The sequence below is a fragment of the Pituophis catenifer genome, unplaced genomic scaffold (genome assembly GCF_029215685.1).
Source record: "Pituophis catenifer annectens isolate HBS135680 unplaced genomic scaffold, rPitCat1.0.hap2 SCAF_3, whole genome shotgun sequence".
Classification (NCBI taxonomy): Eukaryota; Metazoa; Chordata; class Lepidosauria; order Squamata; family Colubridae; genus Pituophis; species Pituophis catenifer.
Window position 1 is genome coordinate 75,953,526 of NW_027256883.1, and position 17,581 is coordinate 75,971,106.

A 17,581-nucleotide genomic window follows, 5' to 3' on the forward strand; every position below is an offset into this window, starting at 1 on the left:
GAAGGAGCATCAGATACACATGTCAAACCCTTTGAAGCTGCTTCATTATAATTGTGAAATTTGTATATTCTACTCTTCCATTTAATTAATTTCATTTAAAAATGAAATTAATCTGGCTTCAGATTTTATTTTAACGCTCTGGTAATTCGTTCTAAGATTCCTGTTTGGGAGATCAGGCTGAGTAACAAACAAAACAGGATGAATGATCTCCATAGGAAGTGCATGTTGCTACCTGCAATTGAATTACTGGCATCTTCAGAACCATCATTACTATATTCTTCTAGTTACAGCAGGATTTGGTGGTATCGCATTCCTAGATACTTTGATTCTAGATGATAAGAAATGGTTCTTCTACCCAGTGGTGAAATCCAATTTTTTTTACTATCGGTTCTGTGGGCTTGGTGGGCGGGGAAGGGGAAGGATACTGCAAAATCTCCATTCCCAACCCATTCCATGGGAAGGATACTGCAAAATCTCCATTCCCACCCCCCCCCGGGGCCAGCCAAAGGTGGTATTTGCCGGTTCTCTGAACTCCTCAAAATTTCCGCTACTGGTTCTCCAGAACCTGTCAGAACCTGCTGGATTTCACTCCTGCTTCTACCTACTGAGCTCTGGATCTATCTTGATTGTCATATTAGTTAATATCTATATGATATGGGAAAAAGTCATTAGGAGATTGGAATTGGAGCACTATTCAGGACATCCTGGATGGCACATAATTGTCTCATCTCCACCAGAAAGGTTGTGAAAGTGAGTCTTCTGATTTGGATGAAAGGACGGACAAATGGCAGCTTAATTCAGAAGAAAGTACAATAGTTATCAGTCAGGGTTGTTGTTGGATTGCCGTATGGAAGAAATATCTAGAAAAAGACTTTCCCTGGGTTAGTTTGTTACACAGGTTGTTCTCTTCTTTTTCTGAAAAAGTGGCCTAAATTACTAATAAAGGAGAATATTTGGCTTAAGGTAGTTCCAGACTAAATTACAATAACGTGCTGTCCATTGGGCTTCTTTTAAGGCAGTTTAGAAAATTCAAATGCTTTTGAATGCACCCACTAAGCTGCTAATTGGAAGAAACTGATGAGCCATGTAGTTACCATTATCAGTCTGTTTCCAGCCCCATTTATTTCCAAGTTGATTCTAACCTTTAAATTGGAGAAAGGTAGACAATGGACGAAGTTGGAAACTCATGACTTAAAGCAGAATGACAACACTGAAACATTGGTAAAGAGTTAAAAAGTGAAAATTTTGTAAATACTTTATTTGTTCCCTTGGTTTTAGTGGAACTCAGTTGGATCAGAGACTTCAAGGTAGAACAAAAACCTTAAAATTAAATAGAAATACAAGAGATAACCATTCACCCCATTCCAACTTTTTTTGTGTTGGTAGATGCTCAGACAAAGTGTGTGTGGTAAAGTAACTATCCAAAAGTAGCCCAATGACAGACAACACTGGGAAATTACTACTTTGAGGCAGTAGAAGTCCAGAAACGTATCACTTCACTCCATTTGCCTAACATTAGGTTGTATATTTACAAAAATGAGAAGAATGAACAAGGAAGGCATAAACAAAGCTGATTGAGATATCTGGAAGTAACACATACAACTATGGTACTAGAAATAACCCCATTAGTGTTTAAAGATTTCTCCCACCAATAAAACCTAAATTACTTTTCAAAGTAAAGCATTTGTGCTTGCACTTGTATGTTAAAAAAGAGTAAAATAATAAGAGACACTAGGAGCTTTGATTTCTCCTTGCCTTTCCTTATTTGGCAACAAATATCTCAAGTATTTTAACAATGTATATTTTTGATGATTTACATGTTTGTCTTAGAGAACCTAAGGGGAAACAAGGTATGCATCCTACCCACTTATGGTCACATTACTCTATATCAGGAAGTTCCCACTCCCTGCCCCCGCCCCTGGCCTGAGGACAAGAACTACAATGTTGATCCAGCGCTCGAAGAAATCCAGTTTGACACCCCTGCTCTAGATATATTAGAATTCCTACATGCAGATTGACCTCGATTTATGACCACAATTGAGCCCAAAATTTCCATTGCTAAGCAAGACAGTTGTTAAGTGAGTTGTGTTCCATTTTACAACCTTTTTGCCACCGTTGTTAAAAAAATCACGTTTGCTAAGTGAATTGTGAGATTGTTAAGTGAATCTGGCTTCCCCCATTGACTTTGCTTGTCGGAAGCTAGGTGAGAAGGTTGCAAACGGCGATCACATACCCACAGATTCAGGCAAAATATTAAAGAAAGTAAACTATGTTCTAGGCATTCCTGTTTATCCCTCTGCGATTGGGAAGTCAGTAGGCATGAAATTAGTCATAACTGTTAATAATGATAAAAATCAAGAGAAATAATTATTGACAGCCAAGCTTTATTAACTGCTTTAAAATTAAATAAAACTTCCCATCTAAGTTTTCAGAACAAGTTTAGTGTGTAATATCTATGTGCAACTTTTAAGTCTAATATAAAATGTTTTGCAGAAAGTCTGTATTTTCTGTTTTGAGTATTGAGCTATTTAGCACACCTATTAACTTCTGGATGGACTTAGAGAAACCTCACAATGAAAAATTATTTATCTCTGTCCTCTTACTCATAAACTGGGTGGAAAAATATTGTGATTGAGAAAAATGGCAAGATAGCATGGTAGAATGGGGATGTGAAGCTAGAGGTCTGTTGTTTTTTTTAGCAACAGCAGACATTGGTCAAGAACACCAGGTTCAAGTCCCCATGCATCCACCTAGTTAATCTGGATAACTTCCATCCTGATGACATTCAGAGGCTATTAGAAACCTGACATTTCTCCCATCATCAACAGGTTGTCCTTGTTGAGCCCTATTGAATTTGGTGTTTTGGTTTAAATGGCGTCTTCATAACACTCCTTTCTTTTGAATTCTAACTTACCCAGAATCATTGGGAGTCGGGCAGTGCTTAATTATGTGTATGTATATATATATAGATATTTCTCAGGTTGTCATACTATATAACCCAGAGCATCCAAGATCAGCTTCCAGTCTTATGGGAATTCCCCACAGACATACTAAAGCTATTTGAAGAAATCTCTCGTGTATGTAAGTGTGTATAAAATGATGAAAACCAGTCTAAAAATGCAGTGATTAGCTATCTGATATTTTTTATAGTTGATATTTCTCACCTTCCTAGGGTTGGCTAGTGTTCATTCCAGAACACTGAGACTCTGATTTCCAATGCTGCTTCCTGGAGAAAACTTGAAATATTCAAGCCTTCCTGAATACCGACAATAAAGATAAATGTTGAATTTGGCCCAATGTTGACAAAAATTAGACAACTGTCATGGTAGGATATACAGTAATTGTTCTTAAGATATGTGGGTGTGTATTTAAATGCATGGAAGCAGCACACACATTCCTGGCTGTCACTTTTTTCACATTTGTGCTATTTGTTCACCCTTTTTTCGTCCTGTAATGTCACCTCCCTTTATTTCTCCAGGCGTATCCAACACATCAGTCGGCTGCCTACAGCAAGTTCATTAGGAAACGTCTTTTGACAGGAATAGCAGTTCTTGACCGAGAGCTATGAAAGCTGTTAGATGATCAACAGAAGGACAGCCCTGTGGGGCAAATGCTGAGATAACAACAGCCACTAAGTTTTATATAATATTATCCAAGATATTCTTAAAAGGATTATTAATACTTCATCACCTTCAGCGCTTTTTGATATAGTGATTTTATGGGATTTAGAAACCATGCCTTGCATGCGCATCTTTCATTTTGCAATTCTCATTCTGGGGGCCGTCTTCCTTGATTTTTCAAGTTAATCACAAATGAAGTGCATGATTATTCTGAAAATCCTTGGGTGCCGGTTGCAAAGATAGCAACTTGTGATTTGGAAGGGTTTTGTGAAGATCTAAAACCAGTGTTTTTCCACCTCAGCAACTTTAAGGCATGTGGACTTCAACTCCCAGAATTCCCCAGTCAGTCAGCCTGTTGGTTGAAGTCTGCACACTTTACAGTTGCTGAGGTTGAAAGAAAAAATGATCTAAATTCTCACCTTTGTGTTTTTCCCCCCTCCTTTGTCTTAAAATAATCCAATAACAAGAATTTTATTTGAGAGATTGGGAGGTCTTTGATAAAGTGTTAGATGTCATATTTTATTTTTAAAAAAAACATATTCCTGTGAGTTTATTGGGGGTGGAGTGGGTTGAATAGGATTGAATCGGGTGAATTGTATAGGGTCAATTAGATTTATAGTATAATTGTATGTGGGTGGGGGGGAAGGAAGGTGTTTCATGATTTGATGTCAGTTTCTTTTATTCTTGATTTGCAACATGACACACAAGTCCTTATGGAGCAGAGTTTGTATGTTTAGTGAACTTTTATTTGGAATTGCAAGCAGCCCTATGGTTTTATGAGTCCCAATGAGTAATCCTGTGGTTTTATGAGTCCCAGCCCTCTCCTTTCTTTTTAGCCCACTTAGAATCAAAGATGGCCAAACATCTGGAGAGGATGAAGGTCCATTGTCTGGATGGAGAAGTCCTGCTGAAATCCTTTGAGGTCTTTTATAGTCTTGCCAGATGCTGGGCTAAATTACCCCACATTACTGTTGATTTACACACTGTATCTTTAAATCTTTTCTCTCTCCAGGCACATCTTCACTGTTTCTGTTTTTGTAACCTCGGGAGTTTGGAATATCAACTATTTAATCAGATGTGAATGTGACTTTCTCATATCCAGATATAATGGCTTCTTGTGGTCTCTTTCATCCACACTGGCTTTAACTCTTTTGTAGCTTTATTTCAAATGTTATCACAGTGTAGTGATGTCTGGTGTGTATTTTGTCATTGTGAGGAAATCTCTGCAGCTGAAAATGGCTCTGAATGATAGAAAACAACAGAAGCAAGAATCAAAAGCAACTAAACATAAATCTTGTTTTAAACTCCACTTTGTGGATAATTGGACATCTCTGATTGTTAAGTTTAAATTGCATTGTGGTTCTTTTTTCCTGCCAAAGTAACTTTATTTAGGAAGCGTTGACTAAGCATAGAGGTGGCAAGCCCATTTATTGCTTCACAAAGGCAACACTGAGGAATGATTTGCAGATAGGAAGGAACCGCAGGGCTTTACTTAAATTTAACATTTTCTGCTGGATTATTGTTGCTGCATTTTAGCTGCAAATTGTGAGTTTAGGCACTTGTGTCTGAGGAAATGGATCCCGCATTCTCCTGAAAGATGCCGTGGCAAGTTTTGCACAGATGGAATTCAGCCATGCTTTCAAGTCCCAGTGATGCCAAAGGAAGAATTATGCACATGCATAATCCTCTCCCATTGAAATAAATAAGACTTAATTAAAGGCTGTTCCAAACATTGCTCTCTCCTGAGATAAGTTTTTAACTGGTGGAAGAAAGGCATTCTGGGATGCAATCAAATGTGCTCATTCTTTATTTATTTATGCCATTCAATCACACCAAGCTAAGTGGCTTACAAGAGCCATAGCATAATCAACATGAACCAAATGCATATAAATATAAAATGCAAGTCTAAAAATATGAAATGCTGTTTTAAAAAATTCAACTCAGTAATTTTGATATCTAAGATTTCACTCTGCAGATTGGAATTTGTTCTCATTATTACGTGATCCTTTATGTGTACTGATTCCAGTGGAAGGGACATAATGGAAATCAGCAGGATAAGATGCAACAATATTTTCCTAACTTGTGTCCTAAATACTTGGATGACATTTCTCCACTCATAAATTTCAAGCTTCTTACTTGACTTTCTTATAATAGCATACTCTCTTGGAGCATTTTTTTTCTAATTTATTTGTTTTCTTATTTGACTTTCTTATTATAGCATACTCTCTTGGAGCATTTTTTTCTAATTAATTTGTTTTCAGTTTTGTTCCACCCAAAGTTAAATACTTCTAAATCCTCCTCATTTTCATGGGAATGCTTTAAAAACCACACTTAAAGATTTGCAGGGTATTTGATAGGATTTTTAAACAGCTTTCTTGGTTTGTAATTTGCGCTTTGAGTCTGTCATTGTTACAAAGGACAATAAAAGGACTATTTCATATCTTTGAGATCTCCCTAGAAGGATGGAAATACTTCAAAGCAATTTTAGAGTGATAAACAACCTAATTCCAAAGTGAGTTTGAGTCAGAAGATGTCTACATTGATTAAAAATAAATATTTACATGGGTTAGACTTTTAACTATTATCATAGTCATTCAGATATTATTTTTAAATATCGACTAAAGCATTTAAGTTTTATTTTTAAATACCTCTAGATATCTAGTAAAGTGCATACATAGCAATGATTAACTGTTTGTTACTGCACTCCATTCTGTTGCATTGTAGACCAAGGAAGTAAAAACAAAGATATTGTTGGAATCGTGATAAGTCTTTGAAAAGTAATAATTCAAAGCCAAGAAAATCAGCTTTGGATACAACACTAAATGGATGCATTTTGCTTACCTTTCTGCCAAGCTACTTGCAAAATACAAAGAGAAAAAAAATAACAAGCTTTGAATAGTGGTTAAGGCACCAGGCTAGTCACCAGGAAACCGTGAGTTCTAATCCTACCTTAGACATGAAAGTCACCTGGCTGACTGAGTCAATCTCTCTCAGCCCAATTCTCCTCACAGGATTGTTGTTTTGTGGAAAATAGGAAAAAGAAGTACAGGTATGTTTGCTGCCTTGAGTTATTTATAAATATAATAAAGGCAGGATGAAAAAGTCTTTAAAAAAAACAACTCCTCTCTAGGATATCATATAAAGTACCTTATACTGTCCAATTAGCCAATAAGCTCTTTATAAAAAGCTTGTTCCACATAAGCCTTAAATGGGATGCACTGATTATTATTAACCTCATAAATTAAAACTCATTGGATGGTTGGAGTACTATTTAGGAAAAAGGACTGTATGCAGCCCTGTTTAATCAATTCCATTTGTGGAAAAGGATCATGGAAAAGAAGAGAACGAAATTATTTATTTACCTAAGGCACAGTTAACATATGGTGTTCATCATTAACACAGCAAGTGAGGAAATTGATCTATAGGATACTCTACAAATTACTGGGGCCCCCATAAGAATTGGTACCCACACTGCAACCAGATTATGTAGCATTATTTACTTTGTGATTTAGCTCCTGGATTAAGAGTCTTCATACAATTATTTGCCAAATCTTATAGGGTTATTACAGCTAAGTGCTAACCACGGGATTCCCACCTCATGCTAACTTCTACAACTAGATGCAGAAAGTCACAAAACTAAAATGAAATCAACTACTAGACTATATTATCATTTAGCACAAAGTATGAGCATAACTTTCTAGGGCAATGATTAGAAAATCTGGAGACAAATTATTGAGAAATGAGAATTTTAGAAATAGAAAAGCATGACTTGAGATGTGGATGGCATGATTTTTTTTGGTACAATAAAGTTAAAGGTAATGTGGATTTTTAAATATAAGTATGTTAGCAGTGCCATACTGATAATATGGAATAGATACAAACCCAGTCCGTGCCTGTAAACCAGAGGTAGGTTTCAGCAGGTTCTGACCAGTTCTACAGAACTGGTAGCGGAAATTTTGAGTAGTTCAGAGAACCAGTAGTAAAAATTCTGACTGGCCCTGCCCCTATCCTCTGCCTCCCAAGTCCCAGCTGATTGGGAGGAAATGGGGATTTTGCAGTAACCTTTCTCTGGATTGGGGAGGGAATGAAGAATTTATAGTATCCTTCCCCAGGAGTGGGATGGGAATGGAGATTTTACAGTATCCTTCCTAAGCCACACCCACTAAGCCACGCCCACCAAGCCATGCTACGCCCACCAAGCCACACCCACAGAACCGGTAGTAAAAAAATTTGAAACCCACCACTGCTGTAAATACCTTTGTGGATTTCAGCACAAGAAGCATTTTATAGAAAAGAAATAGCAGGGAAAGAGAAATGAATGTTATATTGAGAGTTCTTAGAACAAGAACATGGAAAATATAAGATGAAGTCAAAAGAGCAATTGTGCACAGAGGGATTTAGTTTCCAATGGTTTCATATGTAATTAGGAGAAAGATTTAAAGTAGCCAAAAGGACATTTGCAATTGAACACGTAAGAGAGAATTTGAAACTGAATTATGTGCAAATGATGACCATGTAATTGCTAAACCATATAAGCTTTTATTGAAATTTGAAATGAAAGAAGGAAAATTAAAGAGTATATGACAAAAAGACCAACAACTTTGGTTATAATATACAGATGGATCAATGGAAATATATATGTTTGAAAGGACTGAAGTTCACATGTTACAATTTAAAAGACATTTTTTATAAGATCATATACAATTGATTATGTGACACCAGAAAAACTTTCTGTATAAAGGTACTAAAAACTTAGGTTGGAAATATGGAAATATGAAGGACCATTTTATGATGCTTGGTAGTCTTGTAAAAAACAACAACAAAAACAACAGGAAAGTTGCAGTTCAAACGCACACAACAATTTTTTGGTTGGGACTAATGAAAGACAACTAGAAAAGACTTTATGTGGAAGATTGCTTTTTTAACATGGTAATGGCAGCAAGATTGTTATATGTACAAAGATGGAAACAGTCTGAAATACCCACAACAAAGGAGTGATTGGTGAAGATAACTGAATTTGCAGAGATAATAAAATTGACTTGCTTAATTAGAGAAAAAAGGCAACAGCTACATCTGGTAGCACCTGGAAACCCTTATGGACTTTTTGCTGAAAATGGAAAAAAATGAACCTGTGATTTATGATTGTGATTATTAAAAAAGGATAGAATATGGAAAGAACAAAGTCACAATATAACTATACATGGGGAAAGGATGAAATATAGCATCTTTACAGAATTTATAACTGCTATAAAGAACATTGGAAGCCCTTTCTTTATAGAAACTCTTTTCTTTCTTTTTCTTCTCTTTTATTTTTTACATTGCTTTTTTAAAAATATGTATTATTTTTAACTCTGTAAAAGAATCTGTTCAATAAAAATAAATTTTTTAAAAAACTTGAAGACAAAAGCTAGAGATTGGTGTCATTGGGCTCTAAGCATAATATTGTGGCATTGTGTTCAGTAGCAACAGAATTAAAAGATAGTTGGCTTGCCTTGATAAAATGAAGTGTGTGATACATTTATTGCCTAGTGTAAGGCATACTGGTAGGGACGTGGTGGATCAGTGGCTAAGACACTGAGTTTGTCGATCGAAAGATCGGCAGTTCAGCAGTTTGAATCTCTAGTGCCGTGTAATGGGGTGAGCTCCCGTTACTTGTCCCAGCTTCTGCCAACCTAGCAGTTTGAAAGCACGTAAAAAATGCAAGTAGAAAAATAGGGACCACCTTTGGTGAGAAGGTAACAGCGTTCCGTGCACCTTTGGCGTTTAGTCATGCCGACCACATGACCATGGACAGTGCTGGTTCTTCAGCTTTGAAACGAAGATGAGCACCGCCCCCTAGAGTCGGGAACAACTAGCACATTTGTGCGAGGGGAGCCTTTACCTTTTAAGGCACACTGAATTTCAGACCCTTTCTCTTTTCATTTTTTTTTTCACCTTTTCCTCCAGATCCTAGCATCAGGAAAAATGACTAAATGCTCCAAGCCATAAATCATTTCCTGGTGATAGCATTGGTTCAATATGTCAAAAGTTCTCAGAATGTTATTCAGTGTTCCCAAAAAGAATTGGAAAGCCATCATGGATTTGAAATGAGTGAATTGACATGTGTGAAACGACAAGTTTCATACAGAATCCTTAAAAGTCTACCATGATAATAAGAATTTGGAGTTGCACATTTTTTTCCTATCTGGCAAACAGAGAGGAAGTTCTTTCTCACTTAACACCTGAGGACTGTGGAAAATCCTTCTTATCTAAAATTGAAACAATCCTCCTAGGCTTTAGTTTCTAGTCAGTCACTAGTCTGACTAGACTTAGTCAGCAAGTCACTAATATTGTCTTCGTTATTTGTAGCCATTCTTCTAGTTATTAATTTTCTCCACTTAAAAGAGAATTAAATAGTTTCAGAGGCTCTTTAAGTAATGTGTCTTTTTCTTCTCTATATATTTCTTCTTTTTTCTTTTTTTATCATTTTGAATTAGATTAATCAATTTTCATCCTGAAGTAGCTGTTTTCCTAGACATTGAAATATGTCTGCTATCTTCCTCTTTTAAAAAAATCCTCCTTTTAATTTTACCCAGTGTCGGTTTCATGGTTTTTCTCAAAGATTGGTGACTGAGTTGATCTAAGTTTCTTCTCTTTTACTAGTACACATTCATCAAGGTTCTGTATAGTTCATTTGATAGGGGTGACACTTACCTTGATTATTAATGATTTGCTGATGACCAATCCTATGGTCATGCTTCTTCAGTATTGGCATGGCTGGACTTGTCTATGGCATTTGATGACCTTCATTGTAAAATTCTCTTCCCCCCCCCAACTTCTTAAAAGTGTGATTTTTCATTGATTCTTATCTGTTTCATCATTCATTTTCAATTACTGTACGTGGAAATGTTTCTGTTCTCAGCCCTTCCCATTATCTGTGGCCATTCCCCTGGTCTGACTGTTACATCTTGCTATAGGCAGTGCTCGACTTATGACCACAATGGAGCCCAGAATTTAGGTTGCTAAGTGAGAAATTTGTTAAGTGAATTTTGACCCATTTTACCACCATTTCTTGCCACGTTTATTAAGTGAATCACTGCGGTTGTTAAATTAGTAACATGGTTGTTAAGTGAATCTGTTTCCCTGTTGACTTTGCTTGTCAGAAGGTCGCAAAGATGATCACATGACCCTGGGTCACTGCAACCGTCATAAATATGAGTGAAAGTGTGAAAAATTGTCATAAGTCACTTTTTTCAGTGCCATTTTAACTTCAAATGCTCACTAAATGAACTGTTATAAGTCAAGGACTACCTGTCTTCATTTTTACCTACTTCTATTCATTCTGTATACTTTGACTTTAGGTTCTCTTTGTTTTCAGTTTAACTATCATATTTATCTTGACATATTTATCTGCATATATTATTCTACTCCTGTCTTGGATGATACAATGTGAATTTCCCATTTTGTCTTGTTAGGGTTTCCAGATGGATATGTTCATATCACTTTAAATTAAATTTGGATGAGACTGAACTTATTATTTCCTATCCCGATGATCTTTTTTTCTGTCATTTCTTGTAGTTTTCAGGGCACTTACTAACTTATTTCTCTTGTAGAGGAAAATCTGGAAGTTCTTGATAAGAAACAATCTTTAAAGCCTTTCATCAATAATATTGCAAGCATCTTCAACTTGTATCTGGTATTCAATCATTTCTTACTGTTGGGATGGCTAAGCAATTGGTTCATGCTCTATTGGTGTCTCACCTGGATTACTATAGTAGTTTCTTGGCACTCCTGAGATTGCTGTTCATCCTTTGGCATGGATTTAGAATTGCACAGTTTGTGTAATCTTGGCCTTCTTCCAATTCATCCTTTCATTCCCTTTTTGCAAATCTTTACATTGGCTAAGCAATGCCTGCAGTACAAGAGCAAGAGGGGAAATCAAACTGACAAAAACAGGATTGCTGCACTGTGATGCAATAATCCAGTGCTTTTCTAATAAGTGACAGCTATTAATCTAGAGGACAGTTAACTACTACCTCCCAATACTTACTATAACTGGGATGATCCTTAATATTATCATAGATATGGCATTTCTGCATCAAGTCACTTTATTGAAGAGATGAACTAAAATAAGTTCACTTTCAGAATTTAATGGAATCTTGGATTTAGTCCCATGGATATGGCCCAACCTTATTCTCCTTAGTGATTCTCACTTTTCAAAGAGCAGTAGCTTTTGAAGGATTCCTTTCCAAATGTCCCTTCGTCTTGCTAAGGTAGTCTTTCATCTGATGAATATTTCAAGCTTTGAAACAGTGGAAACTCTGTTGAGCACTTTCTATTCCCACGAGAACTACTACCAATGTCAATCTTTGGGCTGGAATGCCATTCTCTGGGTTTCCCCAATTTCCTGGAGCTCAAGGCCATCCTAGACTTCAAGTCTCTTATTCTCTACTGCATCATTTCAGTTCTTTCTGTTTGGTTATTCCAATATAATCTACAATGGGAAGAAGGAATAATCTTGAGAAAGAGTAGGAAGAGCTGCAACCAAGACAATGGTCAGAAAAATAAATTTGAATCCAAACTAGAGCTGTACCCAAGCAAGCATCTCGGACAAGACCTTCCCTAGTTCTCAAGAAGAAAAAGAGACGGACGGGGTGAAATGCATTCAGATTTGCAAACCTATGTCACTTGCATGACTTTGGTTTCCTAGTCTAGGGTGGAGGGCTGATACAGCCAAAGTAGAATAGAAGAAAGGATTAAGCTCAGTTCTTACGATGAGGAAACCTTCAGAATCTCAATAGTATTACTTCCCGTTTCACTATTTCATGGAAGAGCTATTAACTAGGGACTTGGAGAAGAGATTACACATAGAGAGTAAAGAAACTACAAGAAAGAAACTTGAAATTGCCCCTCCTTTATTTTCTTTGGTATAAATGGGGTAAAAAGAAATTTGGACAAGCTTTCAAGCTTCTGTTATCTTGCTTTAAAACAATAAAGGTAGCATTCCTGAAATCTCTGTGGTGTTTGGTTTTTTTTGAGTTGGCCAGTCTTGAAGGATTGACACAATGCATCTATTTGAATAATTTGCCAATTAAAAACTGAGTCAGATCATCTCTCAGTTAATCACAGGAGTGACAGTCTCAGATATCACATTTCCTCCATTCTCTACGACAGTGTTCTGACCTAGGCTCCCTTATAAAGCAGGAAGCAGAGTCTTGGTTTCGGCAAAACCTCTTTTATTTACACGACTGTGAATTCCTTTCATTCACAGTCAGCAAGGCCTGTCCAAACAGTTTTTCAAAGGAATATTTATCAACACGGACCTTATCTCGCTTGGAAGGCTGCCAGGTAACTAGTTTCCAAACGCAGTACAAGGCAAAACGTGGCACAGAATCTTTCAGAGTCAAGGAACGAACGAATTGTTTCCTGCAAAAGCCCACTCCCTGTTTGTTCCTCTTTTGTTTCCTATGGGAGGGGCCAATATCCTCCAAGGTGTGGCTTTATTCCCAAGTCAACCCTGCTTTCTTAGTTGTTCTTGTCTTCTAGCAGCTCTGCGCATGCGCACACTGGGAACAGGCTCCAGTTGTTCCTCTGCCTCACTGCTGTCTAGCTCCCTCTCTGCCTCCGATGCAAAGCTCTCATCCAAGCTTTCCCCAGCCCCCAGGACTGGCCCATGTTCCTCCCCAACCTCCTCACTGTCCGACTTTGCTGCCAGCTCTGCTGGCCGCCGCTGGGCCACAATAGACAGGGGTCTCCAAACTTGGCAACTTTAAGACTTGTGGACTTCAACTCCTAGAACTGAAGAATTTTGGGAGTTGAAGTCCATAGCTGTCAAATTTGGAGACTCTTTCGCTATGATATCCCAAATATGACTATAATTGAATCTGCCATAGCCTCTGTCGCTGGCCTAGATTTTTTGAACAGGGCACCCGTCTTCATTCAATCTCTGGCTAGCATCCATCTTTTCAAAATTCCTGTTCCAAACGTCTAGACCAGCCTCTGAATGACAAATTTGCAACCTGCCTTCATTTCTCCCAGTAATTAACGTTTATCCCCATGTGATAAAGTTTCTATTGGGGTCTTTTCTTCAGAAGCTTTCCACCATCCATATGTTTTAATCCTGGTTTTTAAGACACTGGTGTCTTCTTCATTACCAAGATGTGAGAGACGTGGAAGAAAATGTTTCAGAAAGATTCTGCCTTAATTAATTAGTAAAACTCAGACTAGGAATTCACTCTTACAATTTTCAAGTCTCATATAGCTGGCAAACCAAGAAAGCAATACAGTAATACCACATCTTTGCCTAGTTGAAGAAAAGAACAGAATCTTGAATAGTTTCTAAATATGCTTTGGGGAACTATGTATGACCCAGAAGCATTGCTAGTAATACAGATTATGCCCAAGGCTGATGTTTTGCTCTGTAGCAGAATGACACTTCCAATGTATGCATTTTTATTAATAGAATCTAAGCTAGTGGAGCAAGGAAGCTAAACTTATGAAGATATCCAAAAGCATACTATTGTGTAAGGGCTCCAGATTCCTTGCATTAAAGGAAAAACATATATAATAATTTCCAAACTTTTAGCATTCCATCCTAATCTGAATTTGTTCTGTGAAGGGTGCTTTGAGTCAAAGACCACAAAAGTTGTTTGAGCTGAGGAACACATTACAAGTAATCCTCAATTTATGATCACAATTGAGACTAGGATTTCCATTGCCAAGCAAGAGGGCGGTAAAGTCAGTGGTGCTCAGTTTTATAATAATGTTTTGCCATGATTGTTTTGCTTGTTAAGTGAATCACATAGTGGTTGAGCAAATCCAGTTTCCACACTGCCTTTTTAATTTTATTATCAAATTTATTGGCCAGTTGTCTTTGTGCCTAAAGTGGGACTAGAAATCACAGTCTCTCATTTAATCTGGTGCCTTAACCACAAAACCAAACTAGCTCTGGATATTGAAATTAAATTGTAGCATATGGCTTCATTTTAATTTGTACCATCATTGCCTTAACCTCTAGGTGAAATGGATCAATGAATTTTCGCAGAACATTCAAAAGCGAAAATGTTTCCCACGTTTTGACCTTCAGACACTACCTCCAAACTTGAGTCTATTCAAGATGGTGTCATATACTTCTGTTTTCTCCTTCTGACTGTTCATGTTACAACACATTTGCCTACAACAGGTAGCAAAGTCTATATAAGAATGTTTGGATATGGAATTACAGGATAATTCTGAGCAGCCCAGGATGCTGCAACTGTTGTAAACAATTGTGATTACCAAGCACTCAAATTCTGATCACATGACCATGGGGAGGCTGTGAATTCATAAGTGCGAGGAGTTATAGGTCACTTGTTCAGTGTCATTGTAAATTCAAATGGCCACTAAGGGAATGGTTGTAAATCAAGGACTACTATAATGGCTCAGATACACTAATAATTGTCTAGAAGAACTGAGGACATAAAGGGCTGTATTAAAACCTTATAAAAAAACCACTATTTTAGCAATTACCAGGATCTGGTGGGAAACCATATTCAAGCTTAAATAAAACAAAAAAGTTTAATCTAGATGGCATTGTAATCAATATAACAATAACAATGAATAAAACTTATATTGATTTTTGTGTGTTTGTGTCTTTGAGTCAATGGTGACTCCTGGTGAGGTTTCTACAGTTTTCTTGACAAGATTTTGGAAATGGTTTCCCTTGCCTTTTTCCTAGGGCTGAGAGAAAATGCTGGCCCAAGGACTCCCATCGGGCTATCTGCCTAAAGTGGGACTAGAAATCACAATCTCCCAGTTTTTAATCTGGTGCCTTTACCACTAAACCAAACTGGGTCTGGATATTGAAATTAAATTGCAGCACATTGCATCCTTGCCTTAAGCTTTAGTTGAGATGAATCAATTAATTTTCGGAGAACATTCAAAAGCAAAAATGTTTCCCGCTTTTTGACCTTCAGACACTACCTCCGAACTTGAGTCCTAAAGATGGTGTCATATACTTCTGTTTTCTCCTTGTGACTGTTCGTGTTACATTTACCAACAACAGGTAGCAAAGTCTGATATAAGAATAATGTTTGGATGAGGAATTTCATAGTTATGTTATAATAGAGGTAAGACATGAGTTTTCAAGAATACCATGGACAGCCAAGAAAACATATGGATCATAAAAGAAATCAATCCAGACTTTTCACTTGAGACACAAATAACCAGGCTTAAATAATCAAATTTAGGACACATCAGGAGAAACCTTTTCTGTCTTAAGAAGTCTATAATGCCAGGAATGATTGAATAAAAGAGGACAACTGGCAGTAAGGTGGATGGACTCAATTAAAGAGGCAATGAGTACACTATTGGGAGAGCAGAAAGGCCAGATCAGGGAAGATCAATCTAGAGAAAGTCTATGTGGTCATTGTCAACATTGACTTGATGATACATCATCCATCCATCCATCCATCCATCCATCCATCCATCCATCCATCCACTGTACAAGTAATTGGAAATAATACAGAAGGTTATTCAATTTTAGATATCTGAATGATGGTGTGGTTGTGGAAAGTATTAAGCCTCGGATCTCTTGTTAACAAATTCTGGTACATAACTGCTTAAATTCTAGTAACAAATTGTGAATAAAGTGGCAATACCCTTTTGATTTCAAATTGTCTGACATGTAATAGATGGAAAAATCAATCCTTTTTCTGCCTAGTTCATTATTCACTCCTTTTCTCTGCTGCGGAATGGCACTTTTAAGATTATTGTTCTTTTCCTATTGTTCTAATCTCCTGTTTTTAAAGTAAGATAATAATACCAATGGGAAAATAGGCAGGAGAAGACTTAATTATACTTCCTTTAATTAGAAAATGTATAAGATTTTCAGGGGCCACCTTGAGCTGGGAGCGAGAAAAGCATGAATGAATATATGAATTGGGCTTATAGGGGAGAACTTGCTTTCTGATTCAGAAAGATTTTAGGTGCGGAATAGTTTATTTATTTATTTATTTATTATTGAGATTTATATGCCGCCTTTCTCCCTGGGGTCTCAAGGCGGCTTACAAAATGACAAATTCCAATACAAATCACAATGCAATAAAATTAAAATCAGCAACCCTATTAAAAACAGTTTAAAATTATGACAGTGTACTCCCAAACACATCAGTTGAGTTGACGAAAGAGCCACGTCTTCAGCTTGTGACGGAAGGAAAGAAGGTCGGGGGCTGTCCTGAGCTTGGTGGGCAATCCATTCCAGAGGGTCGGGGCTCCCACAGAGAATGCTCTCCTCCTGGGGGCCGTCAGCCGACATTGTTTGGCCAACGGCACCCTGAGGAGGCCGACTGAGAGCGCACAGGACAGTGGGAGAGCGGCTGGAGATGGTCCTGCAAGTACCCCGGGCCTAAGTCATGAAGGGCTTTATAGGTGAGCACCAGCACCTTGAAATGTATCTGGAGCGCAACCAGCAGCTAGTGCAGCTCACGCAGGAGAGGTGTTACACAGGAGTATCTAGACGCCCCCGTAACTACCCGCGCGGCTGCGTTCTGGACTAGCTGGAGCCTCCGGATGCATCCCAAAGACAGCCCCATGTAGAGGGTGTTACAGTAGTCCAACCTAGAGGTAACGAGGGCATGAGTGACCGTGGCGAGGGCATCCTGGTCTAGAAAAGGGCGCAACTGGCGCACAAGACGCACCTGTGCAAAGGCCCCCCTGGTTACGGCTGTCAGATGGTCCTCTAAGGACAGCTGAGAATCCAGGAGGACACCCAAGTTGCGGACCCTATCGGAGGGAGCAAGAGTTTCCCTACAAGTTCCATAGCAATATAGCCTATTACTCCAGATGTTTTAGAAATACATACTTGCTTGGAGTTCTAGTAATTCTAATATATATTTAGATGCTACCAAGTGGAGGAAATTCTTATGTGTGTCTCTTTAATCTATCTTTGGAAAGTTTCTCCCTGAGAACCAACATATAAAAAGTAATTAATTTCCTAAACCTGT